The 20,788-nt window shown below is 30.6% G+C and overlaps 1 long non-coding RNA gene across 1 annotated transcript; it reads left to right on the forward strand.

The window, feature by feature from the left end:
* The first annotated feature begins 18,283 nt into the window (after window positions 1–18,283).
* Window positions 18,284–20,177, forward strand: LOC148763977 (uncharacterized). Its single transcript, XR_016024788.1, has 3 exons — window positions 18,284–18,381; window positions 19,034–19,113; window positions 19,979–20,177. It is a non-coding gene; the product is annotated as an uncharacterized LOC148763977 (long non-coding RNA).
* Window positions 20,178–20,788: the final 611 nt, after the last annotated feature.

Consider the following 20,788-nt stretch of genomic DNA (forward strand, 5'->3'; position numbering starts at 1 on the left):
CAATTGAATTGTGGCATGTGATGTATTGCTATGCCTTTAAATATAATATTGAATGATAAATACAACTAGGCGTGTGTAGTGTGAGAGTGCACATGATGGTGCCGGTAGTATGCAGTGTGGGAGAGCACACACCGATGCTATATGCCATGTGATGTGTGGGAGTGCACATGAGCTGAGTTGAGGTTGACGGGTGTATATGCGGAGCCGTGGTGACTAGTGTAGGGATGACCTTGGTGTTTGTTTAAATTATCTCTATATTTATATATACATAATGTATACGTGAATTTTTACACACATATGCACCTGTCCTGTAAAGTAGAGATTTTTGGAAAATGTAATGTAATTGAATTGTATATTGAAAGTTGATATTCTTAAATGTTTCCAAAATGAGTTGAAAACAGCACGACATCGAGTTTTGTTATGATATACAAAATTGCATGGTTTCAATACAAATGCATCGTGTTTTCTAAAAATCTTTCATATCGTTTGCTTGTTCCCTTTGTATGTTCACTCACTGAGTTTATACTCATTTTTTTCAATTTCATGTTTTAGTTTTCAAGATCGATGGTAGTTGGATCTTGGGTCGAGGTGCTCCCTCCTATTCATCTTTCGGTAGGTTCACTACAACTCTCAATGATAGCACCCACGCCTAAAGTCACTCCGCTGGTTGTCAAGGGTCTGTTGTATATTTATATGTGATGGCTTAATATAAATTGTGAGATTTGTTGTGAACTTTATATGTACTTGGTTTTCACAATTTAAATTTTGAAGAGATTGTTATTAGAAATTATGAGTTTTAGATCCTAAAGAAAAAAAAGTGATAGATGGACTACTGACGAGTTTACATAGAGAGGCTTGCTTGGGCTTGATGGGCTATGCCTATTGGGCCCATACACCGATCATAGTCCGGGTTTTGGGTTATGACAACTTGAGCCATTAAGCCTCAACATTTCAACTCATAAACAAGAGCAATGTGTGTAGACACCTCATTTTATCTGAGTTGTCTATTGAATCTTTTTAAAAAATAATAATAAAGAAAATAAAAAGGAGATAAATATGAAAAGATAACAATATGTTTACATCAATCCTCATTAAATTGAAATTCTGAAGAGAGATTAAGTTAAGTTGAATTAAAACTCAAGAAACTAATTCAAGAAGTTATAGAACACATTTGTTATAAATACACTTAGGCATTAGTGGCAAAAACCACACAAGAGGGAGAGGCAGAAAAAAGAGAAGTGAGAAAAATTAGAGAGAAGGAAAGAAAATAGTTCTTAGGTTCTTGGGTTTCAACCTCTTTGGATTTAAGAGAATCAATTTGGTTTCTAAAGAAACTATTTTGAATAAAGAGAAAGATAAAAAAGGAAAAGCAGAAAGAGTGTTCTAATTTCTTTGAATAAGGTTTAGAGAGTGCTCCTTATTCTTAATAGTGTCTGTTTGATATCTGGATTTGCAATTTGGTTTTCTTTTTGGGTTTTTCAGCCTAATTAGGTAAGTTTTTTTTTATGATTATAACTATTTATTTTTATTTAATTTTTGGGAGACATTTAAAATTAGAAGTTTGCATAATTTATGTAAGTTCTCTAATGATGAAATCTCAAGAATGTCAAAGTAGCTTCTTGAGAATTGCTAGGTGAGGAAATTGTCCAAAATTATGCCATAAGCGTTTGAAGGTTTTGGAAAATTTTCAATATCAAGAATTTTTATTTATTTAATTCAAAAAACTAACAAAATAAAATAGGAAAAGGAAATAGAGGTAAATATTGAACTAGATTTTATTTAATAAGGTCTAAAAGACACATAATTAATAAGATACCAATAAAATAGGTGTTGTGAGGGTACTAATACCTTCCTTATATATAAAAGACTTTCGAACCTAATCTACTTCGTAGACTAGAATCTATTATTTTTAATGAGCCTAAGTCAAGCTTAGGACCTTATAAAAAAATATATATTCTCTTGGGTAGTCAATCACACCTAAATAAAAAAAATTGATGGCGACTTCTTTTTAAGTCAAACTGTTGAGTTTTAGGACTTAGCATGTTATGACAATGTGAATCAAAATGTATAAGATTCAATCTTAAAGAAATGGATGTTTTTCAGTATATAATCAATAATTGATGAATTTGAATTCAAAAAACATGGTCAAGTATAATTTTCTTAAAAGACTATTTTAAGTCTTTCTTTTCTGGATTTTTATGTCATATAAAATTATTTTCTATTATCAAATTTTTTATTATTGATTAAATTTAACATATTAGTTTTTAAACTTTTTAACCCTTATCCCTCTGTCTTTGCCCCCAATAAAAGTTGATTAGCTCCGTCCCTAATTCAATATAAGAGTTCAAATCAATTACATATCTTGTATCTAGCTTGTTGGGCTGTTTGACTTAGTCTAAATTTCTTAGGCCATAACATAATGAACATTCACACATATATTTATAACACTCCCCCTTGAATGTCTATTATATTAAGAATATGCCTTATTAAAACCTTACTAAGAAAAAACCTCATGGGAAAAAATCTAAATGACAAAAAAAAATATATAATTCTTTTCAAGAATACACTTTTGAAATATTACCTTATTAAAAACTTTATCAGAAAAAACCTAGTAGGAAAAATCTTGATAAAGGAAAAGAGTACAGCGCATATTTTACTCCTCCTAGTGATTGCATTATTTAACATCTTTTAAAACGATGCATTCCAATATTTTGTACTAACTTTTCAAATTACAATAGAAAAAGCTTTAGTAAATTAATATGCTAGATTGTTGCTTGAACGAATTTCTTAAACACTAATATAACCATTTTCTTGGAGATTATAAGTAAAGAAAAGTTTTGCCGAAATATGTTTTATTCTATCGCTTTTAATGTATCATTCCTTTAATTGTGCTATGCAAGCAATATTATCCTAATATAACGTTGTTGGAATTTCCTTCTCAGTTAACAAGTCACGCATTTCTCAAATATATTAAGTTACAGATTTTAACTAGACACATTCATGACTTACCTCATGAATTGCTAAAATTTTGCATGGTTAGGAGAAGTAGCAATTATAGTTTGTTTTACAAAGCATTACGAAATTAGCCATACCTACATTTGTGAATAAGTAACTTATTTGAGATCGAGCCTTACATGGATCGAATAAATATTCTATATCTGCATAACTAATTAAATTTGATTTTGATATATTTGAGTAATATAAGCCAATATCCAATGTCTTCGAGTTAGAGAAAAATTATATTTTGCTAATAAATTTACAACAAATGATATATCAAGTTGTGTAATCCTAGCAAGATATAACAATGCTTCGATTGCACTAAGATGTGGTACTTCAAGATTAAGAAGTTCTTCATCATCCTCACGAGGTTGGAAAGAGTCTTTTTTTCATATATAGTGACTTTACAACCATTGTTGAACTCAATGGATATGTTTTGTCGATATAAAATCGTTTTAGCACTTTTGCTATATAAATTGATTGATAGATAAAAATTTCATTTGTCAAGTGCTCAATTTTAAAACTCAAAGAAAACTTTGCTTTTTCAAGGTTTTTCATCCCAAATTATTTTTTTAAGTAATTCACGACTTTTAATAACTCTTCAAGAGTTTCAATAATGCTTAAGTCATTAACATAAATAGTAATTATCATAAATTCATATTTGAATCTTTTATAAGAACACATCAGCATATAAGATCATTTTTATAACTTTTTTTTAACAAATATTCACTAAGATGATTATACCACATCCATCCGAATTGCTTTAATTCTTATAGAAATTTATTGAATTTAATCGAATAAATTTTTTGAGTATTCAAATTTTGTACTTTAGGTAACTTAAATCCTACAAGAATTTTCATTTAGATATTGTTATCAATTGAGCCATATAAATAGGTTGTAGCTACATTCATTAGACACATTTCATTCTTCTCACATATTGCCAAACTAACTAAATATAGAAATGTAATTGCATCCACCACAAGAAAATATATCTCTTTATAATCAATACCAAGTTTTTGGGTAAAATCTTGTGGGATAAGTTGTATTTTATGTCTCACAATCTCATTTTTATATTTCGTTTTCACATAAATACTTGTTTATACCCTATTGGTTTTACACCATTTAGTTTATGGACTACAAGTTCAAAAACTTCATGTTTTACAAGTGAATTCAATTCCACCTTGATTGCTTCTTTTCACATTGGCTAATCATTTCTACGTTTACATTCTTCAATAGATATAGGTTCAAGATCCTCATTTTCTTTCATAATATTGAGCGCTACATTATATGTAAAAATATCGTCGACATTTATTTTATTCTGGTTCCATCTTTTCCCGTCATGACATAATTTATTTAGATTTCTTTAGTTTCAATGATTTCAGGTATTTGCATTTTTTCTAGAATTTTATTAATTATATCAAGGTTTTTTTTTGGATTTTTTGTTTCCTTTTTGTGACCCTTTTGTGTATTTGCTCATTTCTTTTTCGAAGATTTTATCTTTGAAACCGATTGCTTTTGTGAGACCCTGTCAAGCTCGATTAAAAGATGATATTGTACCGAGTGGTATAACTAAGTTAAATCGAGCCTTGAACTAGTTCAAATAAAAATTCTAAGAGGAAATTGAAAATTTTGTAACCCACAGAATGGCTTAGAATAGTGATTCGGAGTTCAAGGTCCAGTTTAGAGTCCATCAGGAAAATTGACCGATTAGGGATAAAACGGTCATTTTACCATTTTATAATTAAATGGAGATTTCTAGCCAAGATTTGATCACATTTGACCAAGAATAATTCTATGAAATATGATTATGATTATTGGAGTATAAAATGATGTTTAACAGTGAAAAATTGTGATTTCTGATATTTTTGGAGCACAAGGGCAAAATGGTAATTTTGCCACTAGAGGACTAAACGGGAATCTTTATAAAACGATTTTTTTGCCCCATTTGGTTAATATTGATCAATATTAGTGTTATTTGAGGTTGAAAAATAGAAATAATGTGATTCCGCTACATTTCGAAGGATAGGGGCAAAATCGTAATTTTTTTGTCTCGAGGGCAAATCGGTAAATTTTTTCACTCCAGCACTTGTCAAGACCAAGGGATTTTAAATGTGGTAGGATTGGATAAATACCAGAATATTTGTGGTGGAAATTTAAGAAGAAAAAGTCAAAAAGTTAAAAATTGGGCCAATAAGCATGTGACATGTGGCATGCTTGATTATTTTATTATTTTCTATAGAAATCAGCCCATTAAATCCCCAACTCTCTCACCATATTCGGCCTAGGCAACCAGCAACAAGAAAAAAGGAAGAACAAAGGGAAAAACATGAAAACCTAGGTGGAAATTCAAAGAAAAAGTGAAGAAATCAAGGAAACAAACTAGGTAAGTTAAAATTTCTTTAATTCTCCTTGATACCTAGCTTACCCATGCTTTTGTTCTTGATTTTCATGGTTGAATATTGAGTTATCATGATGAATTCAATTCTGAAAAATGGGTATGAAAGAGGAATTGTTGTTGGAATAATTTGATTTTAGACTATGTTAGTGTTTAGGGATAGTTAAGCATGGCTATGAACAAAAACACAAAAGAAATATTCAATTTCTCTAGGGTTCCTTGTTGGTCGAACCATGAGGGCTAAATATCAATGGGGGATTATTTTTATTTCAAAGAAAATTGCTTGGAAATATGATGAATTAAGGTGAAATGGTTATGTAGAAAAATTTTGGTGCTAGTGCACCAAATGACCTAATTTTTCTATAAGGAACTGTGAGGGTTCTAATGCTGAATTTGGCTTTATTTAAATGGTATGTGGCAAACTAAGGTATTAGAGGATAAATGGATTAATTTGGAGGTGATTTGGACATAATCGTCAATTAATCGGGTGATCGATCGAATTTAATCGATACCGCGATTAAGCGGTAATTGGACGTATTTTTGCATTTACATATCAAGCATTAGTAATTTAAATTAGTTTATATCAATTTAGGGACAATATAGTAAATTCCTCAACTTTGTTATTTGACAAGGTAGTGAGACGTCCCGAAAAGGTAAAAGAATTGCGTCTGAAGACTATTAGTCCGAGTGCACCCGGAATCTAGATTTTCGACACCTGTGAGTGAATTTGCATTTCAAAATTTATTTGGGAATTCTAATTAAGTTGAAATGAAATGCGTGAATGATTATATCTAATTCCCATTTAAAAATGAATCTCGAGAACAAGCTTTTAGTGAAAATATTTCTATGATGTTAAATATGATTGCGATGCATCTATGTATATCTGTATGATGCCTACATGTATTATTGAGAAATTGTTTGAAATTAAGTGTACTAAATCTGTGTACCCTTGTATTATGCTGATATGCATTATTAATAAATTATGGTGAAATTGATGCAACCGTGCATGTGCGGAGTGGGAAGTGCAATGCCGGTTTAATGATAAAGGTTGTGGGGACGACGATATGTACCGCCCACAATTTCCTAAAAATTCAGAGGTGTGCAAAGAGGGATACTGAGTGATACCCCTTACCGAGTACTCCGATAGTTATTTCTTTGTACCACCAAGAATAGTGAAGACTTGGCGGTGTATATAATTGCTCATATCTTTGTATATATATGTTTGATTGTGTGGTATGTGAAACCCTTGTTTGTGACGGTTTGTGATAAACCATTAATTTTGCTATCTTGCTTGATAGAACAATTGGTGAATGAAAATTGTACGTGATACATATGCATATATGAATCGTACGGGTTGTGAAACACTTATTGTGTGACGATTTGCAAATAACCGTCAGTTTTACTACTTTGCTAGAAGGATCGGTGTAAATTCAAGGATGTTTAATCCTTGAATGCGTAATAAATTTCTAGGTAAGGGAAAAAGGGTTTGGAATAGTAGTTAGATGAAAATAGCTTTATTTTCAACCGGTGCATCATGATTGTCAAATTTCCTGGTTGAGATTGCTTGTTCCCTTCTAATATTCACTCACTGAGTATTGTACTCACGTTTTATAAAAATTCATGTTTTCAGATCACGAGGCAGCCTATAATTAGGACGAGGTGTCCTTCTAGACCTGTGTCCATCTTTTGGTAGGTGTCTCAGCATTCGGTAGCTGTATATTCATCCGAGTCCTTCTGCTGGAAGTCGAGTATTATTTTGTTATGTATAGATGAACTTAATGTAAATTTTAAATGAGTAATGTCAGTATAAGTTGGCAACGTATATCATTATTTTGATTCAAAGTTATGAAATAGGACTTAGTGATAATAGATAGAATTATAAGTAAGATAAATAATAGGCTTGCTTGGGTTTAGTAGATTACGTCCATTGGACCCATGCCCCGGTCATGGCTCGAAAAATTGGGTCGTGACAGCTTTCTCATCTATTGTATAAAATTTAGTTATTTTTTTAGAGTAGTAAATACGTTTGGCAACTGATTTGCTATATTTTGCAAATGAATTATTTTTTGAACTTCAAGTTTACATTAATTTGTGTGAGGATCAAAACTAAATCATGATAATGCATTCCAAGAAATTTCTTTTTTGAAATGCTTATTTTCTTCCCCTAATACTGAAAAATCTATTTCATCACAATGATAATCAACAAACTTTACCGTGAATAAATATCTTGTTAATGATTCTAGATATTTAATTATAAATGAAGGTTTGTATCCAACATATATTGCTAACCTCCTTTAAAGACCCATCTTTGTGCATTGTAGTGGAGCAATTGAGACATATACCGCACATGCAAAAATTCTTAGATAAGAAATATTTGGTTCCTGATTATAAACCAATTGTATAGGAGAAAATTTATGATAACTTGTTGGCATGATATATGCAAATGCTACTACATGCAAAATAGCATACCCACGAGTAAAAATAAGGAGTTGAGTTTTTAATAAACAATGGCCTTGCAACTAGTCGAAAGTGTTTAATAAATGATTCTGATGGATCATTTTATGTATAAACATGAGCAATAGGTTGCTCAATAGTTTTTCAAGTAATATGTAATATTCATTAAACGCTTAAGATGTAAATTCACCAGCACCGTCAAGATGAACAATCTTAATTACATAATCATAAAAATGTGCTTACAAACAAATGAATTAAGTGAGTAATCTTACAAATGCCAAACTGCAAGTTAATAATAAGCACATATGTGACTATCTAATCGATGCATCGATTAAAATCATAAAATATCTAAATGGTCCACATGGTGGATATATGAATCCACATGTATCACCTAAAATACGTTTTAAATATGTAAGGGATTCAGTCTCAAGTTTAGCTAGTGATGACTTTATAATTAATTTACCTTAAGAGCAAGCAACACATTAGAATTCATTAAATTGAAAAATCTTCTAGTTTTTTAATGGATGAACACATGAATTTTCAATAATCTTTCGCATCATTATTGATCCGGAATGGTCAAACCAGTCATACTAAACATTAAAATAATTAGTAAACTTATGATTTATTATAACTTATTTTTGTGTAATAAAATTCAGAGGATAAAGCCAGTAATTATTTTTCATATACGCTTCTTACTTGAGATAATAGACGTAATATATAGGTATTCAGTGTCTCTTTCATTCGTTGTTTCAATATGATATCCATTCAGACGAATATCATTAAAATTTAATAAATTCTTTTTAGACTTAATAGAAAATAATACATATTTTATTATGAACTTTGTTCCTCTATGTAGTAAAATATTGACTTTTTTGGAGTATTCAATTAATATTGTACTACTAGATATTGTATTGACATTGGTTTCTTCGATTGTCAACTGAGAACAGTATTTCTTATCTTTAATTTTAATGTGCATTGTAGCAATGTTTGCTATACATATATTTGCATCATTGATCTTGAATCCAACAAGATGAATATTAATATTTTTTTTCAGTAAGATAAGATACATAATAAGGAACTTAAAAGTTGGCATAAGGAAACATTAAATATATAAATTACTAATTAAAACACATAATAAAAATATATCATTTAAATATAATGAAGACATATAAAATTATCTTCATGAGGTTATACTAAAACATATCAACAAACTGTTAAGAAATTTCATTCTTTGATATTTTCAATACCAATCAAATGATCAATTCCTCCTTTAGGATGAACAAGAAAATATGCAACTTCCTGATGTCTTATATTAACTTGGTCATGGTTAAAATCATTTTGAACAAAATTAGTTTTGACATTTTTTTTCTTCTAGCATTTAGTGATATTTAATAAACTTCAACATTTTTTTCCTTTTAGCATTTAGTGATGCTTGATAAAGTTCAACAAGATGTTTCGACATACAATATGTATATAGCCAATGGCCTTTCATGCCATATTGATGACAAGACATTTTCTATGTATCTTTTATTCTATCTACTTTTGTCTTTTTTTATTGTATGTCTTCACTATTCATCAACTTTTAAAAAATATTCGTTAACTTCTAATGGGTTAAAAAGTATATGTCCACTTTTAGTGGGTCAAAAAGTATCAGTCCACTTTTGGTGGATCAAAAAGTATCCATTCATTTTTTGTGGGTCAAAATTATCTATTCACTTTTGGTGGGTCAAAATTATCCATTGACTTTTAGTGGGTTAAAATTATCCATTCACTTTTAGTGGGTTAAAATTATTCTTATAATTAGAAAAGCGATTTGTGTAACCACCATGAGTGTAATTATTAGGTGATCTTTTTCACGTCTATGACTATAATTATTAAATGATGTTATATTAACTTCAAGGAATGGAAAAGTTCATAATTTTGCATTAATAGCTATATAATAGCAAATTGACTTTCTAATAAAGGGACAAAATATAATATATATTACATGATAACAACTTCACATTTAAGTTAATTTTCAGAGATGAAAACACCAAAGAAATATCAAGTTACTTATTTGATTCGATAAAATCAAAAATAAAAAACCAATAATTGAAATCCTTTTGAAGCTTGAAGATGATGAAAACTAAATAACACCAAAATTTAAGAGATTAGAGAATTGTGTTGATAACATGTTATGTAATATAACTTGAAAGAACAACTATGAGAAATTATTTAGGGATAGTAAAAAGATCTTATTCCAATGTAACTTTACAAAAGAAGTGAAGAGTTTATTTATATATTAATAACCTTTTAAATCTAAACCTTAATCTAATTCAATATAAAGGATCAAATCAAATTACATATCATGTATCTGGCTTATTGGGTTGTTTGACTTAGTCTGAACTTCTTAACTCATAACATAATAGACATTCACATATATATTCATAACAAAATAGTTTTTCTTTTTACTTTAAAATCTTTTTTCGTTGTTATGTTGTTCGTTTTTAGGCATTTTTGGATCCAAGTAACAAGTTGGAGCCCATAAATGCCAACTGATGCTTCATTTTTGAGTTTGGAAGAAGAACAATTAACTCAATGCAGACTCGTAAACATAAGCCCATTGGCCTGAAAAGAGAATTTCCATGAAAGCATTTTTAGTTTTCAGTAAAAAGAAGAATATTAAGGTTAATTATACATTTAATATCCAAATTATGGTGGAATTATCAATTTAGTACCTAAAAATAATCTTATTAAGTAACTATAATTCTGTTCATAAGTTTTCATTATTAACAAACCTCAAGCGTAAAAAAAGTTCTATTATTTTTCTTTTTTGTTTTTAATTTTTTAATTTTTTAAACTAAAAAAATTAGAATATTTAAAAAATATAAGAGAAAGAGAAATAAGGAAGGGGAGGCTTATTCGATGACGATGCACCTAGTTTAAAGCAAATTGATGTCAATCTATCTTGAGTCGACTAAATCAAGTGTCAATTTTTTTTAGTTATTTTTGACTTTTAATATTCTGATTTTTTAATTAAAAAATTTTATAAATTAAAAAAATAAGGATGAAAAACATGAAATTGTTATGAAATATAACTTAAAGAAACAAATAAAGATAACTTGAAAGAACAACTAAAGAAAGAGAAGAAAGAGAAGAAAGAGACTAATTATAAAAGAAAGTATTTAAAAGGAGAAAGAATATCTTATTGAAATGTGTGCTTACAAATGAAATAAGGAGTCTATTTATAGGCTAATAACTCCTTATCTAGATAGAATTTATAAGATAAAAATAATACTAAGGGATTAGATGGATGGATTAAATCCTGATGTTACTCCAATCTAATTTACATTCAAATCCAAATACAGATAGCATAAATGGATATTCACAAATATATTTATAACACTCTCTCTTAAATATTCATTGTATTAAGAATATGCCTCGTTAAAACCTTACAAGAAAAAAACCTCATAAGAAAAAAATTGAGTGAAAGAAAAAAGTATAAAATTCTTGTCCAAAATACGCTTTTAAAATACTGCCTCATTAAAAACCTTATCAAGAAAAACCCAGTGAGAAAAACCTTGATGAAGGAAAATAGTATAATTCGTATTTTACTCCCCTTGATGACTGCATTATTTAAGATCTTTAAAATGACGCATTCCGATCTTTTGTGGTAACTTTTTAAATGTTGCAATAGGAAGGTCTTTAGTGAACAAATTTGCTAGATTGTCACTTGAACAAATTTGTTGAATTATTATATCACCCATTTCTTGGAGATCATGAGTGAAGAAGAATTTTGGAGAAATATGTTTTGCTTTATCGCCTTTAATGTATCATTCATTTAATCATGTTCAAGCAGTATTATCCTCATGTAACGTTGTTGGAATTTCCTTTTTGGTTGACGAGTCACACGTTTCTCGAATATGTTGAGTTACAAATCTTAACTAGACACATTCATGACTTGCCTTATTAATTGCTAAAATTTTTACATGATTAAAAGAAATAGCAACTATAGTTTGTTAATAGAATGCCATGAAATAGTCGTATTTCCTTATGTGAATAAGTAACCTATCTGGGATCAAGCTTTTGTGTGGATTAGATAAATATCCTGCATCTGCATAACCAATTAAATATGATTTTAATGCATTTGAATAATATAAGCCTATATCCATTGTTCCTTAAAGATATCAAAGTATATGTTTAATTCCTTTACAATGTCTTCGAGTTGGAAAAAAACTATATCTTACTAATAAATTCACAACAAATGATATATCAGGTTGTGTATTGCTAGCAAAATACATTAGTGCTCTAGTTACACTAAGATATGGTACTTTAGGACAAAAAAGTTGTCCATTATCTTCACGAGGTCAGAAAGAGTCTTTTTTCACATTTAGTAACCTTACAATCATTGGTGAACTCAATGGATGTGCTTTGTCTATATAAAATCGTTTTAGCACTTTTACTATATAATTAGATTGATGGACAAAAATTCAATTTGTCAAGTATTCTGTAGTACTCCGTATTTTTGATACGGTAGCTAATAAAGTTTACGGATGCCAATTGGGGTTGATTACTGAGTTAAAAAGGGTAATTCATAAGGGAACCTGTGAAATCTCGATCTCCATAGACACATAACTAGAAGTAGACGCGATAATGCGGATCAGGGGTAATTTCGTCATTTCTCTTGGGGAGCCCCTAAAAGGAGTTTTCTAATGTTTTTAAGGTCCAAATAGGCCTGAGGAATAGTTTGAGATAAAATATTTCGCATGGAAGAAAATAATAATAAAATAATAATATTTTTATCAAAGAAGAATTTGCTGGATAAAAAGTGATTCGGAAGTCAATTGAGGCATAATAAGGTATTTTGGGTGCCAAGGAGACAAGAGAAAATTTTTAGAGTAAAATAATATTTTATTAATAAAATAATATTAAAATATTAATATTTTATTCAGTGTCAAAAATTTTCATGAAAGAGGAGTATATGGTCAATCTAAGTGGGGGAGAAGAAGAATGAGAGAATTTTGGAGAAAAATGACGTTAATGGGGCCGCGTGTCTTTATTAAGTAAAGATAGTGCGAGCAAATAAATATTTTAAATATTATAGGAACACCGCGTTGGAGTACAAACTTCATAATTTATTTGTACATGTGTAGAAGAAGGTAATAGAAGGAAATTGGAGTTAAATGAGTGTTGGGAGGACTAAATTAAAACGGAAGGAAACAAAAAGGGTAAAATGGTCATTTTACATCTCGAGTCAAAATTTTAAGTTTTCGTAAACCCGAGTAGTTTAGATCATTGTGGACCTTGTCTTGGTGTCAAAAGAATAAAAAGATTGCACAAAGGATTGGAGAAGAACAAGTTAACTTGCTAAAGGGCATTTTCGTAATTTATAAAGGATTTGGATAAGTTTGAGCTATAAATATCTTCTCCTTTCAGCAGCTTCTTCAATTTCTAGTAGCTTCTTTTTCTTCCTCCTTCCATCTCGCGTTTGTTTCCCCCTCCATGGAAGCATGGTATGAAAACTTCATAACTTTCTCTCTCTAGCTCCAATTTTCATGCCTTTGTGCACCTTTTCATGGAACCCTTTTGCTCTTTCACTCTTTTACTTCAAAACCCTTGAAAAATCCCACTTTCATACTTTCTCTCACTAGGTAGGTGTTTAGAAAGAGAAAGAGAGAGAAAGCTCCCATAATAGCTTGAAAAATTTATTGGAAAGAATTTCAAAGTTACAAGCTATCAAGGTGAGTAATGAATTAGAATTTATTTTTGTGTTGGGAATGATTAGTAAGTAGACTTGTGAATGTTGTAGTTGAGGTTATCCACTCATTTTAGAGTGATTAGGGTAGTGAAATAGATAGCCATTTAAATGGTAATTGGAAGCTAGCTAAGAGAAAGCTTTAGACTTTATAAGTATGTGAATTGACAAATTGGTGATGCTAATGTGATGATAGGTTCCAACGAAGCTCCATCATCCCATTTGGACAATTAGGGAAGTTAGAGTCGACCAAAGGTTCAACAAATTACTGGTGAGTGAACGTGCATTTCAAAATATTTTGGGAAAATGCTCACATGTGTTAATGAATCGTTTGGGAAATTTATCTGTTTTCGCTCTAAAATTTTACCCAGGAACAAGCTCTTGATAATTGAGTCAATGTTGTGACATGTGGCTGCTATGGATTCATACATTACTATATTATGTTGATATTCATATATATATATATATATATATATATATACACACACACACACACGAATATATGTTATGTAATGATATTGACCCGGCTATGTGCGAGTAGGAGTGCGCATAAGCCGATGATGACCCGGCTATGTGCGAGTGGGACTGTGCATAAGCCGATGACCGACCCAGCTATGTGCGAGTGGGAGTGCGCATAAGTCGATGATTGACCCGGCTATGTGCGAGTATGAGTGCACATAAGCCAATGATGACCCAACCATGTGCTAGTGGGGAGTGCACATGAGCTGATGATGATGAGAGAGTGTATGGTGATGGATATATAAAAAGTTCATGAGTATGGTATATGGTGTTGCACATGTGAATCTTGCATGTTGAATTTTGGGAATTATTCTGCCTTTCATGTTGATTTTTTTGTCATTTTAGCATAATGGCTTTTTCTTGAAAGAAAGGAAACTTTTTTTTTATGGTGCTTTGTTTCTAGTTGCAGCGAGATTCATTCTCGCTACAACGAGAAACTCTCGGATTGGGAGGGGTAATGCTGGTCGAAATCTCGCTGCAGCGAGAATGCCTTTCCACTGCAACGAGGACCCATCATTTACTTGACTTGAATTGCACGAATGTTATTAAAGTTTTCGCTTTTCAAATCTTTTGTTGAGCATGGACCCTTTTTATCAAGTGATTTACTCATTTGGGGTTTACATGAGGGGTTTTGATAAAAGCTAAACTAAATTGCATTGTTTTGAAATAAGTGCATCATGATTTTTAAATTTTTCCTAATTGTTGCTTGTTCCCTTCCTTGTTCACTCACTAAGTTTCGTACGCACGTTTTTAAAATTCATGTTTTCAGATTTGGAGGTTATTGGGACCAAGATTGAGTCGCACACATATGCTTGTCTTCTTGGTAGGTACTATGGCATCTCAGTAGTTGTATCTTCACCCAGAGTCACTCCGCTGACGGTCTCGAGTCTATTTCTTGTGAACATGTATGTGTACTGTAAACTATTAAGAGTCATGTTATAAATGAAATATGTATATGTTGGATTAATGATGATAGTACTTTGATATAATATAAATATGAATATTCAGTTGTTATAAAATATTACTGGAACATTTATTTTTGAGAGTTACAATACTTCATTTTAAAGATAATGGATGAGAATGATAATCGGAATTGTATAAAGAGGCTTGCTTGGGCTTAGTGGGCTATGCCCATTGGGCCCTTGCGCCGATCATGGCCCAAAATTTGGGCTGTGACATGTTCAATCTGAAGACTCAAAAAAACTTTATTTTTCCAAGGTCTGTTATCTCAAATTCTTTTTTTAAATAATTCACGACTTTTGATAACTTTTCAAGAATTCTAATAATGTTTAGGTCATTAATATAAATAGCAATTATCGTAAATTTAGATCTAAATCTTTTTATAAAAACATATAGGCATATAAAATCATTTTTATAGCCTTCTTTTGAACAAATATTGATTAAGGCAATTATACCACATGCGTCCAGATTGCTTTAATTTATATAAAAATTTATTTAATTTGATCGAATAAATTTTCTAAGAATTCAAAGTTTGTGCTTTAAGCAGCTTAAATCCTTTAGGGATTTTCATATAGATATCATTATCAAGTAAGTCATATAAATAAGCTGTAAATATATCCATTAGACACATTTTCAAGCTTTTCATGTATTACTAGACTAATTAAATATCGAAATGTAATTGCATTCACCACAGGAGAATATGCCTCTTCATAATCAATGCTAGGTTTTTGAGTAAAACCTTATGCAACAAGCCATGCTTTATATCTTAGAATCTCATCTTTCTCATTTCATTTTCACACAAATACCCATTTATATCCCACTGATTTACACTCTTTAGTGTACGGACTACAGGTCTAAAAACTTCACGTTTTGCAAATGAATTCAATTTCATTTTGATTGCGTCTTTCCAAATTGGCCAATCATTCCTATGTCTGCATTCTTCAATAGATGTAGGTTCAAGATCCTTATTTTTTTTCATAATATTGAACACTACATTATATGCAAAAATATTGTCAATGTTTATTTCATTTCAGTGTCATCTTTTTCCTGTCATGACATAATTTATTGAGATATCTTCATTCTCATTGATTTCAGGTACCTAACTTTCTTCTGGAATTATGTCAAAGGTCTCTTTTGGAGTTTTTGTTTCTTCTTCTAGACCATCTTGAATATTTGCTCTTTTTCTTTTTTGAGGATTTTTCTCTTTAAAACCGATTAGTCTCCCATACTTCCGACTTGTCTTAGACTCATTAGCAATAGCATATTGTCCATATCAATTTTGATTGGAGCATTTACAGTTGGTCTATGAGATTTAATTACTCTCTTTAAGTTAGTAAATGCGTCTGATAACTAATTTGCTATATTTTGTAAATGAACTATCTTTTGAACTTCTTGTGCACATTGATTTGTGCGAGGATCAAAACTTGATAATGATAATACATTCCAAGATATTTCCTTTTCTAGCTACTTATTTTCTCCCTCTGATGTTAGAAAAATTGTTTCATCAAAATGACAATCAGTAAACATTGCCATGAACAAATCTCCTGCTGAGAGTTTTAGATATTTAATTATAGATGGAGATTCATATCCAACATATATTCTTAACTTCCTTTGAGGACCCATCTTTGTGCGTTGTTATGGAGTAATTGGAACTATACCACACATATAAAAATTCTTAGATGGGAAAGATTTGGTTCATAACCATAAACTAATTGTATATAGGAGAATTTATGATAACTTGTTAGCCTCATGCGTACAATTGCTGCTGCATTCAAAATGGCATGCCCTAAGCAGAAATTGAAAGTTTAGATTTCGTAAGTAATGACCTTGCAATTAGCTTGAAGCATTTAATAAACGATTCTATTAGACCGTTTTATGTATGAACATGAGTAACAGATTGTTCAATATTTATTCATATCGACATGCAATATTTATTAAAAGTTTGAGACATAAATTCACTAGCATTGTTAAGACAAATTGTCTTAATTGCATAATCAGACCAATGTGGTTGCAAATGAATTATTGGTGCAAATAATCTTGCAATTGCCAAATTACAAGTTGATAATAACACATATGTGACTATTTTGTCGATGGATCAATTAAAATCATAAAATACCTAAATGGTTCACATTATGGATATATGGGTCAACATATATCACTTTGAATATGTTCTAAAATGTAAAGGATTCAGTCCTAACTTTAGATGGTGATGGCTTTATAATTAATTTACCTTGAGAGCATGCAACATAAGAGAATTCATTAGATTGAAAAATCTTTTGGTTTTTCAATGGATGTCCACATGAATTTTCAATAATTTTTTGCATCATTATTGATCCGGGATGTCTTATCCAGTCATGCCAAATATTAAAATTATCAGTAAACTTCTGATTTACTATAGTATAAGTTTCAATCATTCTAACTTTTTGTGTAATACATTTCAGAGGATAAAACAAGTAATTTTTTCAATATGCATTTTTTACCAAGATAATAAATAAAATATAAAGGTATTCAATGTCTTTTTCATTCATTATTTCAATATGATATCCATTTAGATGAATATTTTTAAAACATAATGTCAAACCCTGCTTTGTAAAATAATTATAATGTCATTCACATGCTCGATAGAATATTTGTATATTTAGGAAGTTCGAAAAATCGTTAAAAGACGATATTGCCCTTAATGGTATCATTAAGTCGATTAAGCCTCAAACTAGTTCAAATAGGAATTTTAAGGTGAAATTAAGAGTTTCACAGTTCAGGGATGACTCAAAATGGTAATTAGGAGTTCGAGAATCAATTCGGAGTCAAACCGGAATTTTCACTATCTAGGGGTAAAATTGTAATTTTTCCACTTACGGATAAAATTTGAGATTTTGAGAGAATTTAGATCACATTTGACAAATGGAGAATGGTATGAGTATAAGGGATGAAAAATATGTCTATGGGCAATTTTTCAGTTTTTGGGGCAAAAATGTAATTTTTGATTTTTACGGGGGTAAAAGTGTAAATTTCAAAAATTACTTCACCAAGACTTTGGATAAGTTTGAGAATTTTATCTAAGTTATGGATATTTTAAGGAATAATGTGTGGTGGAGATTTAAAGCTTAAAAGATAAGAATTTAAAAAATGGACCAATAATGTAGTGACATGTGGCAAGTTTAGATTATTATATTATTTAACTATAAAAATCAGCCCACACCACCATTTTCTCTTCATTATGGCTGGCCATAGCAAGAAAACAAAGGGGAAAAGAAAAACAAAAACCTAGGGGGAGAAATTCAAGAAAAATTTGGTGAAAATTCAAGGAAACAAGTGACAAAAGGTAAAATTTCTTGATTTTGACTTGTGCTTTACCTTTCCCATGCATTTCCCATCATTTTTCATGGTTGAATCATGTGATTTGAGGATGAATTCAATTCTGGAAAAATGGGTTAGGAGAGAGAAATTTGTTAGATTAATTTGATTTTAAGTTATGTTAGTGTTTTAAGTTAGTTTAGCATATTTAGGAACAAAACAACAAGAAAAGAATTTATTTTCCTCAATTACCATTATTGGCTGAATTTTCTAGGAGAATATTGGCTGTTGATCTTGATGTTTATATGAGGAATTATGATGAATAATGATAAATTATGAGCCTAGAAAATTAATGGGAATTTTCGGAGCAAAAATATGAATTTTTACCCACTAGGGGTATTTTCGTAATTTGCTATCAGGACTGATAATTTGCACCACACTGAGGAACATTAAGTCAATTTGGGTGCAATTGAGGTATAGAAACTGAAAAAAATTAATTTGGAGTTTAAACGGATGCGTATATCGATTTAATCGGGTAATAGACTGAATTAGGTCAGCACCGCATTTAAGCGGTAGTCGGATAAGTTGCATGTCATATCATGCATATATACCGAGCCTGAATTGATTTTATAATGGTCAAGCATTGATGTGGTGAATTATGTATTGTACATTGTGGATAGGTGGTGAGGAAATTACACTGGTAAAAGTACAGAAATTGTGCTTGAAGACTGGGATTAGGAGTACATCGACTCCTAAAACTGTGAGTGGACAATTTATCGTCTTAAATATCTAGAGTAATTATACTTGTTTGATGCTTTTATTGAATGGTGAATTTAAATTATAAAATATTATGTTTTCCAATTAAAATGTTTTTTAATAAAAATGAGATTTATACTGGTTTTAAAATCAAATATTGTTTTAGGAAAATTGAGTATATGGAGACTGTGTTGAAATTTATGATTTTATATGTTATTGAAATTGTGGCTTATGACACTATGGTAGCATGATGGCTAAATTTTTGGGGTTGGCATGAAATATATGAATAGTTTTGGATTGGTCTCGATAGACTGGATTACATTTTATTCGTCATATTATGCTACTGGAATTTTTATGGGTCTGGTGGTATATTAAACGGTCACTGCAGTGGTGGGGGTTTCCGTGGACTGCCTATGAGAGGGGCACGGTAACTCAATTATATATTTACCTCCAGGGGGAGATGTTGGGTGAAGTATCTCCTGAGGTATGATTTGAGTGCACCTCACGTTTGGGCCACCAAGTGAGAGTGAGACTCAGCCAACGCCAAGGAACGACTGTGTGTTAGATGTAAAAACATGTTTATGGGTATGGGTCATTGAACAGCCTTGGCGGTCTCAGTGGGATACCTTGACGAAGGTACCCACGAGAATGATATTGGCAGGGGCCAAGTTTAAGAAATTCATAAGTCGGGGAAATTTTGATGAAAAGAAATTATTTGGTATAGATTGAAACGAATTTTGTGTTATGAACATTATTGAGATATAACGTTTTTATATTGTCTCCATCTACTCGGCTTTAGATGCTTTTGATGGTAATTGTTTACTCACTGGGATTATTTAATCTCACCCCTCTTCCTATCCATTTTTCAGGCTCAGGACAGTTTGTTGATAGTTGATTAAGACGAGAATTAATCTCGGAGTTGCATCATAGGAAGTAAGGGTTCGTAGCTCTACACCTTCTTGGTTAGTTGGGGGCCCACGTGTCACTGTAAACGAAATTTCATACTTTAATTATCTTTATTACTATATGAATAAATTTATTTTACTCTTACGCTACAAAAGTTATTTTAGGAAGACTTTGAAAATATTGTGTTTTAAGAAAATATAATATTTTATTTAATGTTTTTATTATATTCAAATAGCTATAATTTTACTTTAAACGAATGTTTTAGACTTCAAAATTTAATTTAAATCATGAAATATGTGTTTCCACTTACATATTACATTTTTTCGGATTTCGAAATTTCAAAAAAAAAATGACGAAAATGCCCCAGTGAGCTAGAAAATAATATTTTTATTGTTTTGAGTTGGAAACAACTTATGATTTCTTGAAATGCAAGATTTAATAACTGTCGATCACCGGGAAGATGCGGAAGTTGATGCTAAGCCTTGCGGGGTTTCGATCGGCATTCGGGGTAATGAGTGCTTATCGGGACGTCGCGACGGTTGTCACGGGCCCGATGGGAGTTCCGGGTCGTGACACATAATAAGTTTTTTTGAGACTTAGCAGAAAATAATTCATCTTTTATTATAAACTTTGTTCCTTCACGTAGTGAAATATTGGCTCTTTCGGTGCTTTCAATTAATTTTGTACTACCAAATATTATATTGACGTTAGTTTCATTTATTGTCAAGTAAGAAAAATATTTCTTATCTTTAAATATAGTGTGCGTTGTAGCA

This window comes from Theobroma cacao, chromosome 2, assembly GCF_053813885.1.
Source record: "Theobroma cacao isolate CCN51 chromosome 2, ASM5381388v1, whole genome shotgun sequence".
NCBI lineage: Eukaryota > Viridiplantae > Streptophyta > Magnoliopsida > Malvales > Malvaceae > Theobroma > Theobroma cacao.